This window comes from Prionailurus bengalensis, chromosome D2 (genome assembly GCF_016509475.1).
Source record: "Prionailurus bengalensis isolate Pbe53 chromosome D2, Fcat_Pben_1.1_paternal_pri, whole genome shotgun sequence".
Taxonomy (NCBI): domain Eukaryota; kingdom Metazoa; phylum Chordata; class Mammalia; order Carnivora; family Felidae; genus Prionailurus; species Prionailurus bengalensis.
This window is the reverse complement of record NC_057351.1, coordinates 62,711,715-62,727,378: the sequence shown is the minus strand read 5'-3', so window position 1 is coordinate 62,727,378 and position 15,664 is coordinate 62,711,715. Positions and strand designations below refer to the sequence as shown.

Genomic DNA, 15,664 nt, shown 5'->3' with positions numbered 1-15,664 from the left:
AGGCTATTGTTTGCACTGTGCAGAATATCTTCTCCATGTGCTAATCTGATACTTTTTCCAAAAACCAAAAAGCCACATTTTCATCCTCCACTGCACTGTCTTGATCTCTCTCCACTAAACTAACATACACAATGGGATGTGAGGGTGGAGGTTTGTACTTACTTAACATTTTAAAGTCACATTTTAGTAGTAAGGATTTTTTTTTCTATTATTAATTCTTGATTCTCAAAGTCTCTCTAATGGCTTCAAAATACTTATTCACACATTAGGTAATTTTCATATTTCTCTGAAACTAGTCAAAATAGTTCCATTTTACAAGTGAAAAGTTACAATAAGTGTAGTGAGTCACAAAGGACCAGAATATGGCCGATCTTGGTAAGTATTCCATATACACTTAAGAAGAATGTGTTTTCTGCTTTTGTTGGCTGAAGTGTTTTATCAAAATCGATTAAGTCAAGTTAGTTGATTGTGTTGTTCAATTCTTCTATATCCTTACTGATTTTTCTCTCTACTTGTTCTATAAAGTACCAGCAAAAATTAAAGCATTGAATTTTTAATATCATTTTTTAAATCACATTTATTAAATGTTTAGGTGTATGTCTAACAAAAGAGATACAAGATCTATAAACTAAAAACCATAAAATACAGCTGAGTTAAATTAAAAGAAACCTAAATAAATGGAGAGATATAATGTGGCCATGAATCAGAAAACTTGATATTTGTAAAATGTCCATTCTCCTCTCACTGATCTGTGGCTTTACATAAGCTCAAAATCAAAATTCCAGGGGCGCCTGGGTGGCGCAGTCGGTTAAGCGTCCGACTTCAGCCAGGTCACGATCTCGCGGTCCGCGAGTTCGAGCCCCACGTCGGGCTCTGGGCTGATGGCTCGGAGCCTGGAGCCTGTTTCCGATTCTGTGTCTCCCTCTCTCTCTGCCCCTCCCCCGTTCATGCTCTGTCTCTCTCTGTCCCAAAAATAAATAAACGTTGAAAAAAAAAATTTAAAAAAAAAAAAAAATTCCAGAAGGCTTTTCTGGAGGGTAGAAATTGACAACTTGATTCCAAAATTCATATGAAAATACAAAATACCTAGAATGACAAAGACAACTTTGATAAAAATGAACAACTTGGGGGGCACCTCAGTGGCTCAGTTATTTGAGCGTCAGATGTGATTTTGGCTCAGGTCATGATCTCACAGTTCATGGGATTGAGCCCCGCATCAGGCTCTGTGGAGCCTCCTTGGGATTCATTCTCTTTCATTCTCTCTCTCTCTCTCTCTCTCTCTCTCCCCCCTTCCCTCGCTCATGTGCATGTGCACATGATCTCTCTCTTCTCTCTCTCTCTCTTGCTCTCTCTCTCTCTCAAAACAACAACAACAACTTGGAAGACTTACACTCCTGGACTTGAAGACTTTTATAAAACTATGATACTCACGGTAACATAGTATTGGTGTCAAGACAGAAAACTAGATGAGTGGAATAGAACAGAGTCCAGGAAAAGACCTGAATACATGTGGACAATTGATTTCTGATGAAAGTGCAAAGCCAATTCAGTGGAGATTTGCAATAATAATCTTTGACTCATACCTCACACCATATACAAATTAAACTCAAAATAGATCGTGGGCCTGAGTATAAGACATAAAGCTACAAAACATCTACAAAAAAGCTGAAGAAACAAATCCTTGTGACCTTGACTTAAGCAAAGATTTCTTATGACACCTTAAGCATGGTCCAAAATAAATAATTGACAAATTACATTTCATCAAAATTATGAACTTCTCTTCACTGAAAGTCACTGTCGAGAGAATTAAAAGATAAGCTGTGGTGGGGCGCCTGGGTGGCTTGGTCGGTTAAGCGTCCGACTTCGGCTCAGGTCATGATCTCACCGTCCATGAGTTCGAGCCCCGCATCGGGCTCTGTGCTGACAGCTCAGAGCCTGGGGCCTGTTTCGGATTCTGTGTCTCCCTCTCTCTCTGACCCTCCCCCGTTCATGCTCTGTCTCTCTCTTTCTCAAAAATAAATAAACGTTAAAAAAAAATTAAAAAAAAATAAGCTATGGAGAAAATATATGCAAACCACATACAGTAAAACCTTGGTTTGTGAGCATAATTCATTCCAGAAACATGCTTGTAATCCAAAGCACTTATATATCAAAGTGAATTTCCCCGTAAGAAATAATGGAAATTCAGATGATTCAAACCACAACCCAAAAATATTCATAGAAAAATGATTACAGGGGTGCCTGAGTGGCTCAGTCGGTTAAGCGTCTGACTTTGGCTCAGGTCATGATCTCATGGTTTGTGAGTTTGAGCCCTGCGTTGAGCTCTGGGCTGACAGCTCAGAGCCTGGAGCCCACTTATGATTCTGTGTCTCCCTCTGTCTGCCCCTCCGTGGCTTGCACTCTGTCTCTCACATTGTCTCAAAAATAAATAAGCATTAAAAAAAATTATTACAATACTGTCATATAATACAAAATAATTAAAAATATATAAAATATAAAGAAAAATAAATAAATTAACCTGCACCTACCTTTGAAAACCTTCCTGGCTGGTGTGAAGGAGACAAGAGAGAGGAGCTATGTTGTGTAGGACCACTTTCACTATCACTAACAGAATCAGTGCCATCTATTGGCTCAGTGGAATCTTCTTTTTGTACAACTTTAACAAGGAACCTATCCAATGACACTTGCTTTTGCCTCCTTTTGAGGATTTCGTGGTATTGTCATTAAACAGATTCATCGTCCCCACTGCTACAGCCTCATTCAGGTGGTGCTTTTCTACAAAATTTTGCACTGTTTCCAAAATTTTACACATCTCCCTAATCTCATTTGAAGTGAAGGATTCCTCTGCCTTTTCCTCCTCCCCCTCTGCAGCAAAAGAAAGCTCGGTTGTGATCTTGTGACATTCAGCATCCTGTACCACTCGTATTGCAAGACATCACTCCTTTATCAAGTAAAAATTTATTAGAAATGTTCACACATTTTGTGGAACACTCACAGAACAAGTTACTTGCAATCCAAGGTTTTACTATGATAAAGGACTTTCATCCAGAATGCAGAAGGGCTTTCAACACTCAAAAAAAACAAAAGCGACCCAATTTTTTAATGGGCAACATATTTTTGCCAGAGACTTCACCAAAGAAAATATACAGATAGTAAACAAGCACGTGGAAAGATGTCACAACAGCAAAGTTACCAACAGAATGAAAACTACTGTCACAGAGAGATACCACGACGCGCCTCGTAGAACCTAGGCTGAAACTGAAAAGACCGACAACCATAACAAGTGTTAATAAGGATATGAAGCAACTGCAAGTCTCACGTGCTCCTCATGGAAATGTAAAATGGTACAACAACTTTAGAATATCGTTTGTCATTTTCTTAAAAATGTGAAGCCACATCTACCGTATGATTCAGCCATTTTGCCACTAGGTATCTACCCAACAGAAATAAAAGCATATATCCATGTGAAAGCTTGTACAGGAATGGCCCCAGCAGCTCTATTTGTAGTACCCAAAACTCAGATTCAAACCAAATGTCCATTCATGGGCAAATGAATAAACCGATTTTGGTATATCCATAAAATGGAATGTCACCCAGCAAATAGGTAAATAGATACATAGACAAATAAATAACGACTCATACACACAACAATACCTTTGAGGATGAACCTCAAAATAATTATGAGAAATTAAAAAAGCCACTCAAAAAACTGAGGATATAAGATGCCTTTTTACAAAAATGCTACAGGATGCCAACTATTGTATAGTGACAGTAAGCAAATCCCCAACTGTGACTATGGTGACAGTGGGGAAATGAAGAAAGGAGGGAGGAAGGAATTATAAAGGAGGACAAGGAAACTTTGGAGTGGGGGGGGCGGTGATGGATATGCAAATTTTCTTGACTATCATTATGGCTGTGTGGGTATATTTATGTCAACACTTACCCAATGTGTATGCTTTAACCTGAGTAGTTCCTGAATGCCAATTATACCTCGATAAAGTTTTTACAGAAATCTGAAGGCAACTCATACAGTGACCTTAGATTATTTTAAATAATGTTTATGAGCACTTAAAAATGTTTAATTTCCAAAGTATATCTTAACTCTTTGAACACAGTAATTATATCAAACATTTTGAGGACAGGTCAGACCTTCTCCCCAATGTATGCTCTCATAGTTACCAATACTTCCATTTTGTAGCACTTATCATAATTGCCATCAATTACTTATATGATCAGTGCTTCTCTTTCCATGACAGCAGAACTCGTATCAGTAGCCTTCATTAGTGAATCCCTCAGTCCTGGTACATTCTAAGTTCTCAGTAAATATTTGTTGAATATAATATCCTTGACCTGGTATCTATGTGGCAAAGCACAGGTTATTGACACTTTTAATGACATACACTTCAAGCAAAGAAATGCTTTTTGCTCTCTATGCTTTTCATTTTTCTGTTTATTTTATCAATATTCACCTGAGAAAAAATGGTTTCCAATAGTTTAAAACATGAATCTGTCAGGATTTGTTAGACTCTGGTCTGCTAATAAGATGCTTGGGAGGAAAAAAGACAAACACCATGGCATACTTTTCAGTTATTTTTAAACGACTGATGGTGTGATACCACTAGTAGACATTACACGAGTATCAGCTTTCTATCTGATTATTCAAATGGCATATTCAGCATCAAAAAAAGGGAAAGAGAGTGTATAAACCTAAGGGCAGACAGATCATATCACAAGTAATGATCTACCAGTGAAACTCAAAAGCTCCCTTTGGGAGTTGGAACCTCTGGGCTAGAAGGTTTCAGAGACCATCCAGGCTGATAGACGCGGGAGAGTGGATTCCTCAGCCACCTTCCCACATCTTCATTATGAAAACATTCAAGCTCAATATTAGTCCAACAGTATTTGAAGAAAGGAAAGTTAATATATCCTTTTTTTTCCCCCCTCGCTCATTCCCCAGCTGCCTATTACAAAGCTTCTAGATTACAACCTCTGGTATCTCTACCACGCACTTTAAATTAAAAAGTCTCCATTTTAAAAAAGCCTTGTTTCAATAACTTAGCTACAGCTGGCTACTGCCTCCGGCACTCAGAGCAGCCAAGGGAGACAACGGGGCAAAATGTCAGAAAAGCAGCTAACGGGAAAAGCGACCACAAAGGAAGGTCATTATCCCCTCCATGGTACACCTTGGCGGCAATGCCAACCAGGACCTCCCCTCTACCACTCTGCGCTTTTGAGAAACTGGCATTTTCTTTGTCAGGAAAGAAATATGCTATGGGCACAGCCCTTGGCCTTAGATATTTTTTCAGGCAATCAGGCTATCAGATCAATAGTGTCCTTTTGGCTCTTTTCATGGTCAGAGTTATCAGGCACTCTTCCTTCCTGTGACTTTACACAGTCACAAAGTCTACTTCTATTGTCAAATCACTCTATAATTGGTCCCCTTTCTTTTCAATGCCACAATTATTACCTTAATCCAAATCTTACTTATCTCTTGTCCAGGGACAATTTAAGATCATTCACTGTCGTAAACACGGAGAAAAACGTTGGTCCTCCCATCCCTTAGGTGCTTATAAAATACAAAATTATAAAATAAAAAGCTTTCCATATGCTAAAATGAATCGCTTCTTTCCAGATTTTTCTAAAAAATCTAGATAACTTGAGTTACGTTTCCACAGATAATCTTGCCCAGGGAAAGCTTTCTCTAGAAAGCCATATTTGCACTGAGTTTTAGGACTAGCTAGATGAAAAGGGGGAAAGGACTCCCAGAGATAAGTGCCAGAGTTTCACACTCTGGTGTGAAACAGGAGGATACATTCTCTGTTGCATGAATTAAGGGAGTGCATAGAAAGGGGGGGGGGGGTAGGAAGTTAGACAGGATCCAAACTACCATGGTCTATGTGCTAAGTTAAAATTATCCTCCAAACTACAGGGAAGCCAAAGATAAATTTTAAGAACAAACTGGTGGTTGCCAGAGGGGAGGGGGTAGGGAGTTGGGTAAAATACGTGAAGAGGAGAGGGAGATACAGGCCTCCAGTTATGAAACAAGTAAGTAATGGAAATAAAAACACAGCATAAAGAATACGGTCAATGACATTGTAATAGCTATGTGATAGGACAGATGGTAGCTACAGTTGTGGTGAACATGGCATAATATATAAATCTGTCAAATCACTAAGTTGTACACCTGAGATGAATGCAATATTGTATGTAACTGTACTCAAAGAAGAAGGAGGAGGAGGAGGAGGAGGAAGAAGAGGAGGAGGAGGAGGAAGAGGAGGAGGAGGAGGAAGAAGAGGAGGAAGAGGAGGAGGAGGAGGAGGAGGAAGAGGAGGAGGAAGAGGAGGAGGAAGAGGAGGAGGAGGAGGAGGAGGAGGAGGAAAAGGAGGAGGAGGAAGAAGAGGAGGAAGAGGAGGAGGAAGAAGAGGAAGAAGAGGAGGAGGAAGAGGAAGATTAAGGTCAACCAAACCTCTTTCTATAACTTCTGGCACATCTGAGATCTACTGACATTTTAATGTGCAAAGAAAGAACAAAAATAAAATACCAAAATAAAACCAAACTAAACAAATCTAGCTTATACAAGCACATAGCCATGATTCTAAAGAATAAGTTTCCATCTCTGACTTCTTTCAGACTCTATTCCCTCAAAGTTCTCCTCAGTGGTCTCCTTGGCCTGGGCACCATATTTTCTGTTGTGCCTCCATGATTTCCTAACCTTATCTAGGGTCAAGGCCAAAGATCAGTTTGAAACCTTCCTGACCAACATCAGGACCTCTCATGAGGATCTGATTTACATCTTAGGGATAAGTCCCACCCTCACTTCTTACCTCCCACCCCCATTGTAAAATCTTCCTGGTGGTTGTTAGTTCCATTCCATACACCTCAGGAACATCTCAGGCTACAAAGTAGGAAGAGACTCCTACTCTCCCCTCCATAGGGCCATAGAGACCCATATCTCAGTAAGACGTCCATCACTCAGCAAACTTGACATGAATATAAGTTATGGGCTGACTATGTCCCCTCCAAATCCATATGCTGAAGTCCTCACCCCAGTACCTCAGGATGTAACTGAATTTGAGACAGGTTATTTAAAGAGTTAGTTAAGTTAAAATAAGGTCATCAGAGTGGGCCTTAATGCACTATGACTAGTCTCATTTTAAGCAGAGGAGACTAGGACATAGATACACACAGAGGGAAGACCATGTGAAGATACCAGGAGAAGATGGCCATCTATAAGCCAAGGAGGAGTCCCTCAGAAGAAACAAATCCTACTGACATCTTGATCTCAGACTTCTACCTTCCAGAACTGTGAGACAGTTTCTACTGGGACAGGCCTAGCAAAATAATAATATGTGACAAGACAGAGAACTTTTTTTTTTCACCAGAATTCCTTTGAGGAGGACCTCTTAATTACTTCAGGACTTCACGGATCAATGTAAAGAGGAGTCAAAAGTATAGCCTGGATGGCCTGAGTCTGGGTGGAGGTGCAGACAAACTGAGGATTTTGTCTGCTGTGGGGACAGAAGACCTGTAAATGCCACAGGAAGGGTTAGTGAGGATATTAGTTTCCTATCAATGCTGTAACGAATTACCGCAAATTTAGTGGCTAAAGACAACACAAATTTATTATTTTTTATACAATTAATAGAACACAAATTTAATTTATAAATGTAAATATAATTTATGGAATTTGTAGAATATAAATTAGAATATTTCCTGGAAATCTGAAATTTGAAATCAGTCTCGGGTGAAAAATCAAGGTATCCACATGACTTCAATTCCTTTCAGAGGCTTTAGGGGAGAATCCATTTCCTTGTCTTTTCCAGCTTCTAGAGGCCACCTGCATACCCTGCCCTCGTGATGCCATGTTCAAAGAGTATCATTCCAACTTCTGTTTCCATTGTCATATTTCTTCAACTCTTCTTTTCTTCTTCCCTCTTATAAGAACCCATGTGATTTTACTGGACTCACCTGGGTAATCCAGGATATTGTCTCCATCTCAGGATCTTTAACTGAATCGCATCTGCCCAGTCCCTCTTGCCCGGTAGGAAAACAAATTCACAGGTTCTAGGGATTCGGAGTTAGACATCTTTGGGGGAGGGAACATCAATCCAGCTTACAAGAATGAGGAAAACCAGAGGGTGGCATGACCCAGGAGAGACTAGGGACACAGAGATGTTAAAGGGGCTTTCCCAAGTGAAAACCTATGAGTTATGACTCCTGTCCTTGACACCGTAATTCAGCTACCACCACCTAATCACAAAATGCTTGGCATAGTTGGTTACTGTTCCCCAGGAGCAGTCACTGACACAAGAATTAAGTAGTTTCCTTGGGAGATGGTGTAGGAATAGAGAAGCAACCCAGGCAATGGAAGGCACTTAATATACGGTATATTATAAAGCCAGCTAACTCTGTGGGCAACCACAACTTAACTACAATGGGAAATTCTGGGGGAAAAAGTATATAATAAATACATGCCTCAGAGTTGTCCCACAGGAGAAATGAGGGAACCAGAGTACATATATATCAAATTCTGTTGGTCACTGGCTGAGGACTGCTCCCACATGTTACCTCCCTGGCACTTCTACTGGGTCCTGTGCAGAGGAGTGGGGTAACCTCTAAAGGGTTTGGAGAGTGACTTCCAGCAAAGAAATGCAAATCCTAGCCCTAGGAAGTCAGCAGGAGCACACTACAGTGGAAATACCAAATGCATATGGGCAGGACATCAACCGTGTCTGTGAAAATTAGATTTCTCATGGAAACCAGTGACATGGCTGAGTTTTGCATCCTCACGGATGTGGGGTTGAAACAGTCCAGAAACATTAGGTAACAGCTGACATCTGGAACACACAGAGAATAAACATCAACAGCACAGTGGCTTCTGTGCTTGTCATATACCTTATGCATCCAGAACCGCCATTATTGCAACTCACTCTGTTAACTTCTACACAAAAACCAGTCTCGAACTCTTTGCTAACTGGCTCCAGCTCAGGACTTTCTATAGAGTCCCTGTTTCTAGCATTTCCCTGGTCTGGAGCCAGTTTCCCCCTCCTCCCCCACTCCCACCACATTTGGCTTAGACAGAACATCAATCTGCACTGCCACACATCTCTATTGCTCTTTTGAGCAGATGAAAATATATTGGATAGAGTTTCTCTCCACCTACTACTTCCTCCCTTGATTAAAAAAGAAAATTAAAAAAGAAATGACAAAAAGAAAAATCTCCAACTGTTATTTGCTCCTTCCATTTCACTCCCAGTCCTCAGCCCTTCTTCTCCATTCCCAGCCAGAAGTCAGGCACTTCTGGGGCTTCCATATCCACATGCATGAGGACAATACGCATGTGGGTACTTTTAAGTAAGAAGTCAATGTTCTAGAATTTAATTTTCTCCTCTCACATTAAACCTGCCATTCTTCACATAATCGGAGTGATAAATGCAGAGTCAGACCTCGTCTCCCTGACATTAATACCCATCAGGACTTCAAATGCAAACAATTGTGACATTCGACTTTATAAAAATTACCAAGTGCACCAACTCCGCTTAATTAAACCATTTAAAAGTTGCTTTTGTTACATTTAATGAATGATATATTATACTGCAATGAAACATGCAGCAATACAAATACTTCACAATGCTTCCAATTAAGACTCACTTCACTTATGCCAATTGACAACACAAGTGTTCCACACTTCATTCAGTTTGTGCATTTTAAATGAACTGGTTAGTGAGAAGGGTGCTTCTGTGCTAATGAGTTTTGTAATCAAGGCATCTATTTTAATTTCAAATTGGCTAGATTGGGGGAAATTGCTAGACTAAATGACTGGTACTAATTAGGATTATAAAAATATTCATCATGCCATGGAATTAACATGGGGGTCTGATTTTCCTACATTTGCATATTGCTTGAGTTTTGGGGAAAAAAATCTTGACAAATTGTCTTCTCTTTAGTAAATTGAACAAACACTATATCTGTTTTAGCCCTTCTTTTCATTTAAAGCATAATACATATTCATGATTTGTAAATGAAGTTAAATGATTTCAACTTCTATCTTCATTACCATATTAAAGATGTTGTCTTCATAAACTTCCTTAAAAAACTTCAAATCATAGTATTACCTATTTAAATGGTAAACTCTTTGGTTTAATCTACATATTAACCCACATGTTGGAACAAATTAACAGGAAAAGTGAGTAAAAATGGACAAAACCTGAAAAAAACCACTACTGCCTTGTTTATTTTCTGCTTGAGGCAAAATTAATTAGTCCTATGGCCTAACATCAGTAAGCGGGGTTTGATGGCTTCCAGCCTCAGAATCTCATCTTGGAAAGTGCCATCAGCTGAGGGATGTGACAGAGGAACCACCGGATGCTTCCAAATGTCTGGTCTTGGCATGGCCAATTGTGTTGTCTCATTATTACAGTGCTCTCTGGGACTGGGATTCAGTATGAAGTGGCCCATATGAATTTCTGCCCAGATGTGGTAGTTAAGTCTGTCTATCCACTAGGGAGAGTGAGGTGTGGTGGTGGGTCCTAATGGGAGATCTCAGGAAGGCCTAGAATAGAGAGAGGGCCAGGCCCCTCACCGGCTATGTGACCTTGAGCAAATTAACACTGCTTGCTCTTAAGAGACATACGCTCACCTATAACTTGGAAATAACACTGCCCACCTTGCAGACTCCTATGAGAATTCAATATAATGTACATAAAAGCACCTGTCACTGCCCATACACAGATGATATTTAAAGACATATATCTCCATTTCTGAGAAGAACCTATATGTCCAATATTAAATAACACAGCATGGGCATGTTAAGAGTTACTCAGCACAAACCTTAATTCACTGCATATGTCTACACCCCTTGGCTCCAGAGTATTTGTTTCCATTACAGCTGTCAAATCAAATAACCAAACACTAATTCAATTTTCGGGTATAGTCACAAAATTCATCTGAAAAACTACCAGAATAAATCACTTCCTTAACATCTATCTATAGTGGATGCTTCTAAATAATAAGACCTATATCTATCACTGAGTTGTAAATAATATAGATTGAGGTTATATCCAACAAGAGTATACTTTTTGTTAGGATAAAAAACATAATTTCTAGAGTTTCACAGTTTAAAAGGGACCAGAGTGAAAAGCAACGCTGAAGAAAAGAGAAACCTTAGACTCAATGTACTCCTAGTTCAAGGAAATTTTCCTCTACACCACCCTGCCTCTTCAAAAGGTATTTAAATAATGATTTGAAATATTTTATCTAAAATGACCATTTTCACACCTAAAATGTTTCTTAAGAGCACTGCTTTAGAACTAGGACTTAACATAAGCTATTTAAGAATAGCTTCAACAATTTTTTTTAATTAGAAAAGTAATCTAACAAAATAATGGAAAATTTAAAAGACAAACGGCATGGAAAACAGAATTCCATCATCTTGAGAGACCCCAGGAAATATTTGGGAATATTTCCTTCCTTCCTTTAAAAATGTTTCTTCTCCCCTCCCTCTTTGCTTCCTTTCTTCTTCCCTTTATCTTATCTTTTGCCTATCTGCATTCAAATAACACAACTTTACTTAACATTTCTTATGCATGAATGCATATGTATATGAATTCATTTGAAATGTAGACGTATTAAATAGGAATTAATGCATATCCATGCTGCTACATGGTCATCAGAACCACCATTTTGATGGCTGTGTAATATTCTGTCAAATGTATGGACCATGATGTAAAGTCTCTTAATGTTGGCCATTGAATGAGTTTACATGCAGTTTTCCCCATTATGAATGACTGATAAACCATCATACCTAAAGCTTTGTGGTATTTAGTGTTATTCTCTTGGTAGTCTCAGAACTGGAATAAGTTAATCGTTGGATTATAATTATGAATACGTGTACATCTTCTGATACACATCACCAAGATGTCTTCCAGGAAGGCAAACTCATTCACATGACCATCAATATCATGTCAGAATATGGGTTTCATCACAACTTTGCCAACACAGGGTATTGTTCTTATGGCATAGAAAGACACACATTTTTAAAAATGAAACCTGTGAAATTAATTGTAAATGGGAATTTTTTGAAAGTTTCCTTACAAATGCTCTGTATGGATCAGGCTCATTCAACATCAATGAATTATTGCCTTTGGTTTAAAGTTTAAGTTTTTTAAATTCTCCTTCTCTATCACTTCCCTCACCTTCTAACTTTCCTTCCAAGTCTTCTTGGAAGTCTAGAAAGTCTTCTAACTTTCCTTCCAAGGAATTTATCTGTGTCTATTCCTTCACCACCTTATCCAGAAATCATCTGCATGACATTAAAAACAACCCTGATCGATGGTGACCCCACTGGGGGTGGAACATAATGATTGCACAGAGCACAAGGGGGATTCTGGAAAGCTAGTCATGTGCTCCTTAATCAGGGTGCTAGTTTCATAGGTGAATTCAGTTTATGAAAATTCATCAAGCTCATGAGATGTAAACTTTCCTATATATACGCTATAACTTGAGTGAAAAGGATTAAAGACTGACTCCGACTTTATTTTAATTCTTTTAATGTTTATTTACTTTTGAGAGAGAGAGTGAGAGAGAGAGAGAGAGAATGTGAGTGGGCAAGGGGCAGAGAGAGAAGGAGACACAGAATCCGAAGCAGGCTCCAGGCTCTGAGCTGTGAGCACAGACATGGGGCCCAAACTCACAAACTGCAATATCATGACTTGAGCTGAAGTTGGACACTTAACCAACTGAGCTACCCAGGAACCCCAAGACTGACTCTGACTTTAAAAGGCCAGGTGCATACACAAAAATAACTCAAAATTGATGAAAGACCTAAATGTAAGACAGGAAGCCATCAAAATCCTTGAGGAGAAATCAGGGATCAGCCTCTTTGACCTTGACCACAGCAACTTCTTACTCAATATGTCTCTGGAGGCAAGGGAAACAAAAGCAAAAATGAACTATTGGGACCTCATCAAAATAGAAAGCTTCTTCACAGCAAAGAAAAAAATCAGCAAAACTAAAAGGCAACTGACAGAATGGGAGAAGATATTTGCAAATGACATATCAGACAAAGGGTTAGTATCCAAAATCTACAAAGAACTTATCAAACTCAACACCCAAAAAACAAATAATCCAGTGAAGAAATGGGCAAAAGACATGAATAGACACTTCTCCAAAGAAGACATCCAGATGGCTGACACATGAAAAAATGTTCAATATCACTTATCATCAGAGAAATGCAAATCAAAATCACAGTGAGATATCACTGCACACCTGTCAGAATGGCTAACATTAACAACTCAGGCAACAACAGATGTTGGCGAGGATGAGGAGAAAGAGGATCTCTTTTACCCTGCTGGTGGGAATGCAAACTGATGCAGCCACTCCGGAAAACAGTATGGAGGTTCCTGAAAAAATTAAAAATAGAACTACCCTATGACCCAGCAATTTCACTACTAGATATTTACCCAAGGGATACAGGTGTGCTGTTTCAAAGGGGCACATGCATCCCAATGTTTATAGCAGCACTAGCAACAATAGCCAAAGTATGGAAAGAGACCAAATGTCCATCGACAGATGAATGGATAAAGAAGATGTGGTATGTGTGTGTGTGTATATATATATATATATATATATATATATATATGTGTGTGTGTGTGTGTGTGTGTGTATGAGTGTGTATATATATACATACATACATACATGTACATACACACGTATGTACGTACATATGTACATACAGTGGAGTATTACTTGGCAATCAAAAAGAATGAAATCTTGCCATTTGCAACTACATGGATAGAACTAGAGGGTATTAAGCTAAGCGAAATTAGAGAAAGACAAGATCATGTGACTTCACTCATAAGAGGAATTTAAGATACTAAACAGATGAACATCAGGGAAGGGCAGCAAAAAAAATAGAAAAACAAGGAAGGGGACAAAACGTAAGAGACTCTTAAATATAGAGAAGAAACAGAAGGTTGCTGGAGTGGGGGGGTGGGCTAAATGGGCAAGGGGCATTAAGGAATCTACTCCTGAAATCATTGTTGCACTATATGCTCACCTAGATGTAAATTAAACAATAAATACATTTAAAAATAATTAAAAATAAATAAATGAATGAATGAATGAATGAATGAAAGGCCAGGCACTGTCATACCAGTATGACTGGTCAAGATGGTGGCAGAGAATGGAAGCAGGATAGAAGGTATGGTCAGGTCAGGTAGATAAGTTCCTAAGTCTAGAGAGGCTTGCCAAGGAAGGGGCAAGCTAAAGAATTCCTGAGTTCAACTGGAATACTGGAGACCTAGGGTCAGAATTAGGCAAAGGGTCAGAGTTGGGGACACTAGGCAGCAGTGTGAACACAAAGGACCAGTGCGTACATGAAGACATGGTCACTGCATACAGGAAACGGGTGGAAGAATCCAGAGAAGGCTGTGAGCTGCTCCACCTCCTTCTCACCTGTGGCTGCAGTCACCTCCTTTGCAGAGATACTGTCTTGGCTGAATTTCTACCATGAGAGCAGAAGATGTTGGGAAGATGTTGGGAAAAGGTCCCTGAGTACCCTACTTAATACACATATATGCTGCATCTCCCATCAATTATTTTGGCAAATATTCATGTTCTCTTCCCTGACAGAAATGTGTCAGCTTACCAAAATGGACACCTAGAATGTAGAGGCAAAGCACAGAAACTCTGGAACTTGATACAGAAAAGCAGGTTTGGGAAGACAAAGGCCATGAGATCCATAATTTTATGGTATATTGTTCTTTTGAGCTAATGTTCTCATGAGCAAAGTTGCCATGGGTAGAGATTTTTACTGTGTGACCCTCACCGGATGCAAGTTAATATTGTACACTCAACCAGTTGTGTCATTCAGAGCTCAGTTCAGATAGATTAGTGGTAATATTTGAATAACACACAGGTTGTTCCATCTTCTTAATAAAAAAAAATAGGGCCATTCTTGGTCCACTGTTTTGTTTTCACCTACATGAAATAGCCTCATGGAAACTGGTGTTTCTATGGCGATGGAGACAGCACCTCCCCACTATACCCACAAGATATCTCCAAGAGCACGATCAGCTTGCCATAAGTGAGTGGAGCTCTGTACTGTTGTTCTCTTAAATGATACACAAATGGTTTTATAGGCATGGAAGAGACCTAATGAAATTGCAATGTTTTTTCTTGAAATAGAAGGTGCCCTTCAGTAGTACTCTCGTTCCCTGGAGGATACGCTTCAAAACCATGGTCATCCCTAGTTAATCCCCAGCAGCTTTATCCCCACCAGGTGGGGAGATATAAAGCCTTTTTCTGCCAATGGCTACTGAGGAAAGTTGTCATCACCTGCTAATCCTGGAGCTCTGAATACAATTACATTTCTAATCTGAGGGTTTACAGGAGAATACAAATGAAAGGAACAGCATCATTTGTATCCAGCATTCCAGAAGTACAGGTTTAAACTTCCTTTTTGAATTTTCAGTTCCTCCACACACCAGATGCTCTAATTCACCAGTGCCCTGTTCATGCAGCCCCAGATAGAGTCCACCAACCAGTAAAGCCTGCATGGAACAACCATCACCTCTTCAACTGTGGACTCTGTTTTGCCAGTGACCATGACCAAAACTGCATCAGCTCCTTAACCAGCTTGTCAATCTGTCAGCTACTATTGAAC

At 39.4% G+C, this 15,664-nt stretch overlaps 1 protein-coding gene across 1 annotated transcript in view; it reads right to left on the bottom strand.

The window, feature by feature from the left end:
* Nucleotides 1-15,664, bottom strand: part of SORCS3 (sortilin related VPS10 domain containing receptor 3) — a 591,280-nt gene that overhangs the window by 258,092 nt on the left and 317,524 nt on the right. The gene's annotated exons all lie outside the window — the stretch shown is intronic.